At 29.1% G+C, this 12795-nt stretch overlaps 1 protein-coding gene across 1 annotated transcript in view; it reads right to left on the bottom strand.

Annotated features, from left to right (window-relative positions):
- Positions 1 to 12795, bottom strand: part of LOC106688230 (Dpr-interacting protein gamma) — a gene marked incomplete at its 5' end in the record, with an annotated part of 231029 nt that overhangs the window by 147226 nt on the left and 71008 nt on the right.

A 12795-nucleotide genomic window follows, 5' to 3' on the forward strand; every position in this document is an offset into this window, starting at 1 on the left:
AATATATTTATTTATTTACTTTCAGGCTTTTAGATTTAAATAATCCGAGAAGAGGAGGTGTCAAGCAAGGTCCAATACCTCCGATGACCTTCCACTACTACACAACACATTAAACCAAGGTTATTGTTACATGGTAAACCAATGTGATTTATCTCAATAATTAGGTATCAATTTACCGTTACCAACTAAGGAGATTAAAGTTAAATGGATACAGTATAGTGCATTAATTGTAGTGTGTACTTAGTGTTTGAGCGTGGAAGCTCTCATGGCAATATTGATGTATATGTGACGCCGGGACCCATCTGGTGTCTGCTTTCTACAATAGGGCTCTCAGCTTCATTGCGCTATCTATCTTTCCTCAGCTTAAAATATTAATAAGATCTTTTTTTTTTACATTTTTTATAAGGATGATATTACAAAAGTTAACAAACGCATTATATAAAAAAGTTTGACATTGGTTAACTAGAAGACGGGGTGGTAAACATAAACCATATCCAATGAAGTGAAAAAAAGATAAAATTAATAAATAAAATCAAATTACAATTAATCCTTAAATCTTCATTTAATTCTATTGACCGATATTATCATTGGTATATTAATAAGATAAATATTTCGATTATTACAAATTATATTAATGAAATCCAACGTTTCAACTAACCCTACTATTATCAAGGACAACATTAATTTTAGTTTTACAACCTCACATCAAGTAATAACATTTTATAGGCTATTATACCAAGGCGAAATTCAATACAGTCAAAATTAATCTTCAACGATACCAATTTAATAGGTATTGATAATAGATCAAACATCAGATTGGTCTAATTAAAAAAAAAACTCGGAAAAAATTTGTCTTTCAGATCTTTAAGTCATATGTATTGTAAAAAAGTTGAAATAGTTGAACCTTGCTTGACACCACCTCATTCCGTACCGCTTAAACGTTAAATCCTAGAAGAAAAAATAAAAGGACAAAATTATATTTTTGACGCAAGTGTGGCAGATATTCGAAATTATTATTTAGATACTATATTTATTTTAATGAAGTATTTATTTATTTAATTGGAAAATAATTTATAATAACCAGTTACTAAAGGGAGGGAACGAAACAATTTATTTTCACATCCATTGCTTATTTATCTTAACTGATTGCTCATTTTGAAAGGCTTACAAACTGAGAATGAAAAGAAAGCTATTATTGAAAGAAATGAGCTTGTCAAGTTGTGTCAGCTTCGAACAGTGTTCATCTTAAAGAAAAAAATTAATAAAACCTCGGATCTTCCAAGTTGAATAATGAAATATCTTTAGTGAGGTTTAGAAGTAAATTTACACTTAAATCAATTATTTTATTTGTTTGTTTCTTCAATTCAAACAAACCTTTTTTGTTTTGTTTTTCTGGACATTATAATGAAATATCCTTTATTTGAGTGGTAATATATTTACAAATTTATAAGGTTCTGGACTGTTTTAAAGAAAAAAGTACAAGTTTTATAAAGTTCCGGATACCAACTTAATATAAAGTTTTATAGAGTGTTATTATTTAATTATGTATTAATACATTAATGACAATACATTATATTTATTAAATTCGAAGAAGCCATACATTAGAAAGCATTTATATCGAACAGAAACTAGCCAATGCATAAGCGACTACTATAATTCCAGCAATAATCGCTTGTACTATAAACAACTATATTGATTCGTTCAGCAATAGCATTTTTTTAATTTAGTATATGTACTTGTAACTGTTATTAACTAAAAAACGAATCTAATAAATTTAATGTTAGATAATAATGGTACGATACAAGCACGTAGAGAAATTACTCACTGAAAAAGCTCTAATAACATTCCTACATTAGAATTTCTCTAGGCCCTTATGTTCTTTTAAGGATTGTCAGGAATGGATGAGGAAACAAGGTTAGAAACTAGTGGGTAGGGAGTTTACAATGGAAGGATTGATATCTAGTTTGGGCTAGATCGGTTACATATGGAACATTAAGATCTTTATGGATGATTTTATTTGTATCAAAGTAAGAAGCATTGAGAATTATGATTTTGGATTGTTAAGACTGGATACGAGAGGGATTCAAAGTTTTAGTTGAACCCTAAAGCTCAACTCCCTTTGCCCAGATAGGCCTTATTATATTCATGTTTATCAGTCTTTTGTAATGTATTAGCAATTTAGACCGTTTGTCTAGTAAGTGCTGTATTAGTTGGAATCGACGTGAGGTTTCCTGCTTTTTTAGTTCTGTGTGAAGATTCAGTCCAAGTTAGCTGATATGTTCGGTAGGAGTAAGAGCAACATTATTAAAGGATACTGTTGGGTACACGATACACTTACGATGAAGGGTAGAGGTGATTTGTGTGATTTCATCCTCCGATTTCGACATAATTCTTCGAGGGTTTTTATATGGAATTGGAAAGTTTGGGATGCAATCAAAGGGTTATTATTAACCGCAAGCACATATGTGTCATTGGCATACACAGACACACAACTGTATACACTAGAGGATGGAACCGAAGATAGCCTTGAAGAACACCAGCATACTGAGAGAAGAGGAAGAAGCAGTAAATGAAATGTGAATTATCGTACATTGACATGATACAGACTTGTGGAGGTTTCGAGGTCATCATCTTTGAAGACGCTTAGGAAGAAGATAAAAAATCGAAGAGGAAGCTAGGATAGAAATTTGGGTGCTTATCATGGAAGGATTAAGGCCAAATCGGCAACATATGGAACATTTAGATCGTTATAAATGATTTTATTTGAGACAAACTAAGGAGCATTAAGATTTTATGATGGATTTTGGATTGTAAGGAATGGATACTAGAGGAATTCGATGGTTTATTAAGTGTAGCCTGAAAGCACAACTCTCCAAGTCCAGATTAATAGGATTAAGTAACGATTTTGTAACATAATATATATTAACTCAAACATAAACATTTAGGAGACGGGTTCCTTATTAGGTTATAACTAGATAGAGTGAATAGTTTAATTTTAAAGTAATACAATTAAAACAATCTAGTTCAAAATAATAATGACGATATTTTTAAATTAAATTACTTTGTATAATTCAGACGGACTAACGTTCGTTCAAAAAGTTCCTCAAATTTACTCTGATCAATTTTTTTAAATAGTTTCAAGGGTCTCATCATCAACCTTTTAATTGGATCAGGAACTCCCCAATCACATAAAACAACCCAGGAAGAATGTTGTCGAAATTGGAGGATTGTCGTACCCATCGTAAACCTTCCGACCGCCATACAGTATCCTTCTATAACATCCCTCTTATCCCTGTCGAACAGATCCGCTAGCTTGAACTACATCTGGACAAATGACTAACATGAAATCCTTACAGAACTCTGGAAAGACTGGAAACTGCACGATGATTAAGACTATAACACCAACTGGACATACATAGTTGCGCGTTGAGGCGCCACTAAACCTTCAAATTCCTCTCGTATCCAATCCTTACAATCCAAAATCCTTCATAAAATCCTCAATACTCCTTACATACACAAATAAAATCATCAATAAACACCTTAATATAACAAATCTAGCACGAACTAGATAGCAATCCTTCCATTATTTAGCTCCCTAACAATGCAAACCCACTAGTTTCTAACCTTACTTCCATTGCTGACAATCCTCTGAGGTGTATGAAAAAAAGATGGTCACAAGACCTTCTAATGTAAAAATGCTATTAGAGTGCTTCTAATGAGCAGTTTCTGCACAAGCCTGTATTATACCATTATAATCTAGCAATAAATTTATTGGGTCAATTTTTTATGTAAATACAGTTTCAAATGTCAATAAATAAATATAATAAAAAATAAAAAAAAACGTATGGCCCACAAGTTAGGGTTCCAATGACAAATCCTTCGTAAAATCCACAATGCTTCTAACGTTGTTACAAATAACATCATTCATAAAGACGTTAATGTTTCATAAGTAACTGATCTAGACAGAACCAGATTTTTTTTTATAAAAAAAAAGATAATGGAGGGTGAGGGGGTTATCTACATATATCCAAGTTATTCAAACCATGGTAAGGGGTCTTGGGACCGGTACAGAAATGAAAAAGGTCCATTCCCACGTACTGGATTGGAAACGGCACCGGAGTTCTCAGCCTTCAAAGACCTACGGCTCAACCATCTGAGCTACAGACGGCCCAAACGAACCATATATCATTCCTTCCATTATAAACACTCAAACCAACCGAACCCACTTGTTTTTCGGAAAAGGAGATTACCTCGAGACCTAATGTAAAAAATGTCATTAGAGTGCTACCAGCAGGTAGTTTCTCAACATGTGTGCATCATATTATTGTAATCTAATATCATATTTACTAGATATATTTCTACGTAAATACAGTTGTAAATTTTCATATATAAATTTTAAAAATAATAATTTAATAAATTAACATTGATAATAGTTTAGGGTTTAGTAGATTTACTATCTAACTCTATCTAGAGTGGGTTGGTCGATATTTATTTAGGGAGAGTCGTCGAAATAAAAATCAACCCTTTATTGACTTCGAATTTTTCTAACTAACGAAATCTCTCTTTATCTCTTTTAAACAAGAAATAAAATTATTTTTGCTTTTATAAGACTCTATATCTGAGATTGTTATAAGCGCGAAAATATCATAATGTCTAAATATAAAATCTTCCTTATCCCTCTTTTATGTCTACTTTAACTCGTTCACGCTACGATTGAACCAACCTTTTAATATTCTTTCTCTCTAGTTCGTTTTATTGCTTATTAAAATGGTTATAAATTTCAAAGATTTAACTTAATGTGCAAGTTAAAACTCTTCTAGAATATATTAAAAATAGGCCCGATGTCAATTTTGAATTTTTTTATATAAAGATAATTATATATTAAATAGAAGTATTAGTATCAAGTAAACATACCTTTGGATACATATTACGAGGTGATCCAAAGTGTATAGCCTCCTCTTTCTTTTTAAATGCGAAATTTTCATAATTTAATAACAAATATATATCAATTTATTTTAGCGAATATCATGAAAACTACTACTCCTACGAAAATAAACGCCAGAAACTACATATTAGTAAATTAAAGTAGCTTTAATTTGAATGTTAATAGACATTTGTAGGTCAAATGGTTTTTGAGATATATATATTTCAAAATAAATTCACTAACAACTAATCTTTCAGCACATTTTTATGAAATGTTGCTTTTTAAAAAGATATATTTCCAGAAGTATTAAATGCAAATATCACTGGTTGGTGTAATATTTTAGTAAATTTACTCTACTTTAAATAATGTTCTCTTATGTTTTATAGTGTTGGTAATTTTGAAGATATTTTTCGTATTAAGTGTGTGATTTTTGAAAACAATTATATCTAGATTCAAGGCCGTGGCGGGGAACTGGTATGGACATCAGACTTTCAAAAATACATTGATCGAAGTGACTTTCAGAAAAATGTTCTTCCATTAAAGCATGTAAAATATTATATTTCTAAAAATAATAGGAGACCTTAATTAATTTTTTTCGAACCAAAAATTATTAGAATCCAGACTCAATGAAATTTCAGTGTTAAGGAAACGATATGTCAAACTTCAAAAATATTATGCTTACATTAATTATTCGAATTAAAACATTTTACTTCTAATTCATCATCGAATAAAAAAATAAACAAGAAAATTGAAACGATTGCTTAACATCTGACTTTTTTCTAGATAATTTAATTTTAATCTTGATATAGCTAGTCTAATTTTGTTAGCTTTCTATCTTTGAGAATATATCAATCAACATTATTGATTATTAATTTAATTAATTACAGAATACTTCATAGCGGAACAAACAATATATCATATGAGGAACAGGAAGGCATCTGAGTATAACCACAAATTATTTAATATGATTAAGGAAATCCATCATCTCACAACTTTTCAGTTTTAACTTTGTTGGAACTAGTGTTCTAAAAGTTGATTCATGTTATATGTAAACTTTTTTTTTAGAACTCTAAATGAAAGTAATAATTTTATTATAAGAAGGAAGCTTTGTATTTATGCAGGAGATGAAAGAAACAATTATGTCTTCAAATTTAAAATTTATAAATCAAGGGAAAAAAATTTGTTTTGAGTATTGTGGATATAAAAATTTGTGTTCTTGCGTAATCGAATGACACACGTTAATGCGATTTTGATGACATTTTTAGGTATTTTGTAACCAGTTGTAGATTTGGTCGAAATTTGAAGAAAATTGCAAAATGCTTCTAGTATCAATTTCACATGATTTTATTCGCAACATTCACTAAAAGATCCATATCAAAAATTCTCAAGACACTCATTGTGTGCTCACATATTGTTGTTGGTATTTGTTTATTGAAATACTAATTAATTATTCAAATACAGAGAATTCTCTGTTGTGTACATTGTTTATTCCAAAAAAAATAATTTTAACTGTTTTTAATTTTTTTAATAATTTATATAACTGTCTTCATTATATAAGAAATAATTATTTATTTGTATCAAACTTTATATTTTTATGTTTCTCTTAAAATAAATTCATTTTTTTATTAACGGTTATTAAAACATTAATTGACTATGTAAATTCAATTTTATATTCAAAATCCTTAATACTCCTTACTTTGTCACAAATCAAATCATCCATCAGGACCTCAATGTCCCCTATGTTGCCGATTTGGCCAGAACCAGATACCAATCCTTCCATAATAAACTTCCCAACCACCCAAACCAACTCGTTTCTAACCTGGTTTTTCCTTCACTACCTAATAAGGCGTCTGAAAAGAAGATGGCCTCGAGATCTTTTCCTTTAAAAGTGTTTTTGAAGTTCTATCAATGGGTAGATTCTCTACATGTTTGTTTCATGTCGTAATATCACTTACAGCAAATTTACTCGATGTTTATGTATGTATGCAGTTGTAAATAACAATAAATAAATTATTAAAAAAAAATTTATATTCACTATTCAATTATTAAAACAGTAAATTTTGTTATTCTTAATATTCACATTGAAAAGAGTATGAATAGATTTTTTAGAAACGGCTTTATGGATTTTTATTATAGATATATTATATTACTGGAAATAATGTTTTCTACAACTTCTAATTTCTTCAAATACGCTATTAAATGAACGGTTTTACAGATAATTACATTAATCTGCAAAATATCTATTAGTTCTAATGTAAAGTTTCCTTCAAGAGGCGTGGCCTAATCCCCACCCCTCAGCGTCATTTTTGCTTAGAAAGAGGTTAGAGTTATGACCCCCCTCTGTTATATGCTGTTTTAATACTATTGAATACATTAAAAAAATGCTTTCTACACAGTGCTTTTTTTTTGTTTTGTTTTTTACATATACTAAAATTTCCCAAGCATAATTCTTATAATATTATTACTTATATAACAGTGTTTTATTCTAATTTACCATTTAATTTTCCTATAAAATAATTCTAAAAGATTTGAATAAAGATTGTTGAATTTTTATTTATACAATTTTTTTTTTTGAATTGATAGATTTATTAATTGATAGATATTACAATCTGCCACACAATTGTGGGCAATAGGTAATAATGATGAATGATCTTATACATATTAAAATTTAAAAAAAATAAAATAAAATAAAAAAAGAAGAAGAAAAAAATAATAATAAAAAATAATTTAAAAAAAACTCTCTTAAAATATATACAAACAAAAGAATAGACAAGATGAAAATAAACAAACTATCTGTATGAAAAATAAATAAATAAAATAACATAATGATAAAATAATTATTTATACAATTAAAGCACTTCTTTGAAAGTTTATTTATGGATATTTATTTTCATTAATAAACATCTCAGTCAATTCATGTGGTTTATTACTATAATTTTCATGTGCAATCAATATATGAATATTTATAACAATTTTTGATATTTTTTAAAATTCAAATTCGCCGAATACATTACGTTTATATTTAATTACACACGTTTTAAAATTATAAGTACCCATAACATAAAATAGATCATAAACAAGTTTTGGAATACATTTTGTGACCATATTTTCCAAAGATGTTTTATACAAAAAGTTGTAAGGGCCAGTAGATACACACCACAACCTAATTAGTGCGAAAGCTAATCTCTAGAAACTCCAGAAGAGATCAAAGGATGATGGAAATGAAAATCTGCAAAGCTTTCTGAACAACTTCATTTGCAGCTTCAATATTATCGTGAGTATATGAGAACGGACAGACGTGCTAATAGGACATATATGAGGATTTTGTTCAATGATTTTTTTTTCAATTATTTTACAAATTATAAAATCAATTGTAATAAAGGAACCTATGATGATGTAGCTGACAAAAATTAAGTAATATTTATAAGTAACATTTAAAGAAATAAAAGTTCAATTTGACTTAAAAAATATGTCATTTTATATTCATTTGTGCCTCTTTTTTGGTTTCTTGGTATTTTTTGATAATTGATTGGTTGGTAATTTTGAATCGGGAAAATGTTTTTTTTTTTTTAAGGTTCAGGTGCATATTACATAGTAGTGGATTAAATAGTAAGGTAGCATTATTCTGCTAAATCAAAGGATCCGGGTTTGAATCCAGCTAGAGAAGACAGTAATTTTCTGTTACACGAAAGCAGTGAGACAACCCTAAGCGTTATTGAGCCATTTTGAGGTCCACTCAGCCTTATAAAGTGAGTATTCTAAATTCAGGGAAAATCTGTCAGTTGAGCGTGATCTTGAAAAAATCACCTCCTAATATAACCGATGTTTTAAAAAACAGTACTTAAAAACCACTGAACCCATAATCCTTTATTGGTCTAGTATTGCCATCATGACAAATCTTGAATTCAGACTTTTCGAAGAAAATTCACGATTAGAGATCACGTTAGTCCAACTAAGGAGATCAAGTTTCGCAAAATGGTCTATAATTGTTCGGTGTGAACAGAAAAATGAAAAACCGTTAAAATAATGTAACTAAAATTACATTTATTTTTTTTTTTATAATAATAATACTTTTATTTATTGATAGATATTAATGTCTACCACACAGTTGTGGGCAATAAGTAATAGTGATGAATGATCTCATACATACTAAAATAAAATAAAATAAATAAATGAATAAAAAAAAAATGAATAAAAAAAAATAAATGAAAAAACTCTCTTAAAATATGTACAAACAAAGAATAAACAAAATTAACATAATCAAACTATCTGTATGAAAAATAAATAAATAAAATAACATAATGATAAAATAATGTACTCTCTAGTCACATCTACACTCTAATATACAATATTTACACAATCGACCTGAGGATCCCTGAGCCCACTCTATCCCCCACGTGTGAGGGGTAGAGCAGAGCTCAAAAGATCCCAGCGCATCCCTCTCGTCACATTTATTAAATAAATTAAAATACGTTTCGTCCAATTCGTCCATCCTCAAGGACAATCTTAAATATAAATTCATACCTCAAATCAAAAGTTTTTTTATTTATTTATTTAATGTAATTTAAAACTGTACAAAATAATACAATAAGTGAATATGTTGTATGTTTCATATACACTTGAAAATCTTTGGAAGGAACCACCTAGTGTACTTCAAACATTAATTTAAATTAGAAAGACCCGTGGCCATCTTCTTTTCAGACGCCTCGGAGGATTATCAGGGATTGTTAAGGATGAAATAATAAGAATTAATGGGTTAGGATGGTTAAGGAGTTTGGAATGAAAAGGCGCATATCTGTTTTGGGCCAAATCTGCAACGAATGGGATGTTAAGGTGTTTGTGAATGAGTTTATTTGTAACGTAATAAGGAGCATCAAGGATTTTACGTAGGATTTTGGATTGTAAGGATTGGATGTGGGAGGAATTTGATGGTTTGGTGGAGCCCCAGAGCTCAATTCTATATGTCCAATTGTGTTCAATAAATCTATATACATCCTCAAATATAGCAATAGCGAATCATTGCCGGTTCAGCTAATTTAATTATAATAGTTATATATTCTAATTGGAAGTTTTCTTAAAAACAGAAAAAAATTAATAAAAAAGTTGAGATGTACATAAAAAGTTCATAAAGGGATAAAAAAAAAATTAAAAAACGCACACCGTTAATAATATAAAAAAGATAAAAGATAATTAATTTTTTTTGTTTTAATCATTATTTCTCATACTGGGAATTTTGAAACTATAATAAATCCTTCTCCCCGATATTTTAATATGCAGCCTAATAGAGATGTGTTTACCATTATTGTTAGAATTTGTTTTAGCAACTATTTGGGGCATTCGAGAGGGGCCCGGCCGAGGCGTGGTATTTAATATTGCAGGCCAGTTCTCTCCCAGCGAGGTGTAATTCATTGCCGACCCATAATTTACATTGAGATGGGCTAATCCAGTTGGTATGGTCTCGTTTTTATTCAACCGATCTGAATATACCTACTTTAATTCAGAATCTGTAATTACACCATCAAAAGAGGTCCATTAATCTTTTTATTCAATTATTATTTGATAAGGAATTGTAATTTGTTTTTATTAACCATTTTAATCAATGGTGAAGTAAATAATCAACTAATATTAAAAGAATTGATTTATAAATATAATCAAAAACAATCTTCAATTTTTAATTTATTTTTTTTAATTATTTATTTAATGTAATTTACAACTGTACTAAATAATACAATAGGTAAATATGTTGTATGTTTCATATACACTTGAAAATCTTGGGAAGGAACCACCCACTGGTGGTACTTCAAACATTAATTTAAATTAGAAGGTCCCGTGGCCATCTTCTTTTCAGACGCCTCGGAGGATTATCAGGGATTGTTAAGGATGAAAGATTAAGAATTAATGGGTTAAGATGGTTAAGGAGTTTGGAATGAAAAGACGCATATCTGTTTTGGGTCAAATCTGCAACGAATGGGATGTTAAGGTCTTTGTGAATTAGTTTATTTGTGACGTAATAAGAAGCATCAAGGGTTTTACGTAGGAGATTGTAACGATTGGATGCGGGAAGAATTTGATGATTTGGTGGAGCCCCAGAACTCAATTCCATATGTCCAAATTGGTCTGATTATTGTAGTGTATACTAATTTTTTTTAGAGAATGGGAAGTTTAGAGCGTTTGTCAAGAAAGTGTTTTAACAATCGGAATCTACGAGCAGTTTCTTGTCGTTTCAGTCTTGTGCGTGGATTCCAAGTAAGTCTCTTGTCAAGATGGAGTCCTAAGTATCGAATCTGTTCAACATTTTTTTAAAAATTAAAATCGATTCCACAACTATCCATGATGGCTCAGTGGTTCAGTACTTTGTAAAGGAAGTACTGTTACTAGACCAACGGTTGTGCAACGGTGATTTGGTCAGAATTTTTACCCAATTTATGAGGCTCAGTGAACCCCAGGAGAGCTCCATAACACGCAGGGTGGACTCACGGCTACAGTGTAACAGAAACTTATTTAATTACTTAGATAAAAAAGGAGGAATTTTTTTTAAATAACTTTTACAATCATTGTAAAATATTTTCATCCTGCAATAGTTATACAGGAGTTCGTAAAAAAAAAAAAATCAGTTATTTTACTTCAATTTTTGATTACTTCAATGAACACTATTTATAACTACTAGTCAAAATTGATGAATCTGCCAGGTATAAATTGGGGGAATAAAAAATGGCGGCTGTTTAAAAATGTTAAAAAATTAATCTTTTATTCAGAGGTCTTAACTTTTAAACTACCTACAACAGAAAGCCTAAGATGACATCATTTCAAATACAGTAAATTTCCTAAAAGATGAGCCCTAATAGAGCTAATTACTATCAATAATAGTTCCTGAGAAATAATTTTTTTAAAAAGCAACATTTCATAAAAAATGTAATAATAATTAAAAATTATTCGACTGAAATATGTTTACAAGTTCTAAAATTAAAGCTAGTTTAATGAAATATAAACTAATATATAATGTTTATCTTTCTAGAAGTAGTATTTTTTAAGATTTTGACAAAATGAATTCACAAAATGTTAATTTCTAGAAGTTTTGATATAATTGTTAATTTCTGAAAAATATATATCAAGAACCATAAGACGTATATATGTCTGCCAGCACTCAAAATAAAGATAATTTAACTTACTATAAATTAATTTCTAACTTGTATCATCGTGATATTCGTATATAAATATAACTTTTGTCCAAATAATTATAAATCAATTTATTTTAGCAAATATCATGGAAACTACTACTCCTGCGAAGATATACTTCACTAAGTACTCCATAGCACATTAAACTAGCTTCGATTTGAGTGCTAATAGACATCTGTACGTCTTAAGGTTTTTGAGATATAGATTTATCAAAATAAATTCACTAACTTCCGATTTGTTCGCGCATATTTTATTAAATGATGCTTTTTAAAAACTATATATCGCAAAATATTTATAGTAAATAGTTCTATTAGGGCTCATATTTTAGAAAATTTACTCAATTTTAAATGATCTTATCTTAGGATTTTTTTTGTTGTTGGTAGTTTTAAAAATATAGAGCTCCGAATGAAAAATTAATTTTTTATAACGTTTTGTAAAATACAGCATTTTTTATTCCCTCTACTTATACTTGGCAGACTCATCAATTTTTACTAGTAATTATAAAAATTTTTCATTAACGCAATCAAAAATTGGGGTTAAGTAACTGTTTTTTTCTCATCTAGGGCTTTTGTATTATGTAAAAGTGTAAATAAAACACCCAAGTGTTGTATAACATAATTTTAATATATAATTTATAATACTTATAAGTTACAAGAAAGCCTTGTTTGAAACGAAGCAAAGCCACCAAATACTTA

The sequence above is a fragment of the Halyomorpha halys genome, unplaced genomic scaffold (genome assembly GCF_000696795.3).
Source record: "Halyomorpha halys isolate HHAL.00 unplaced genomic scaffold, Hhal_1.1 Scaffold1085.1, whole genome shotgun sequence".
Classification (NCBI taxonomy): domain Eukaryota; kingdom Metazoa; phylum Arthropoda; class Insecta; order Hemiptera; family Pentatomidae; genus Halyomorpha; species Halyomorpha halys.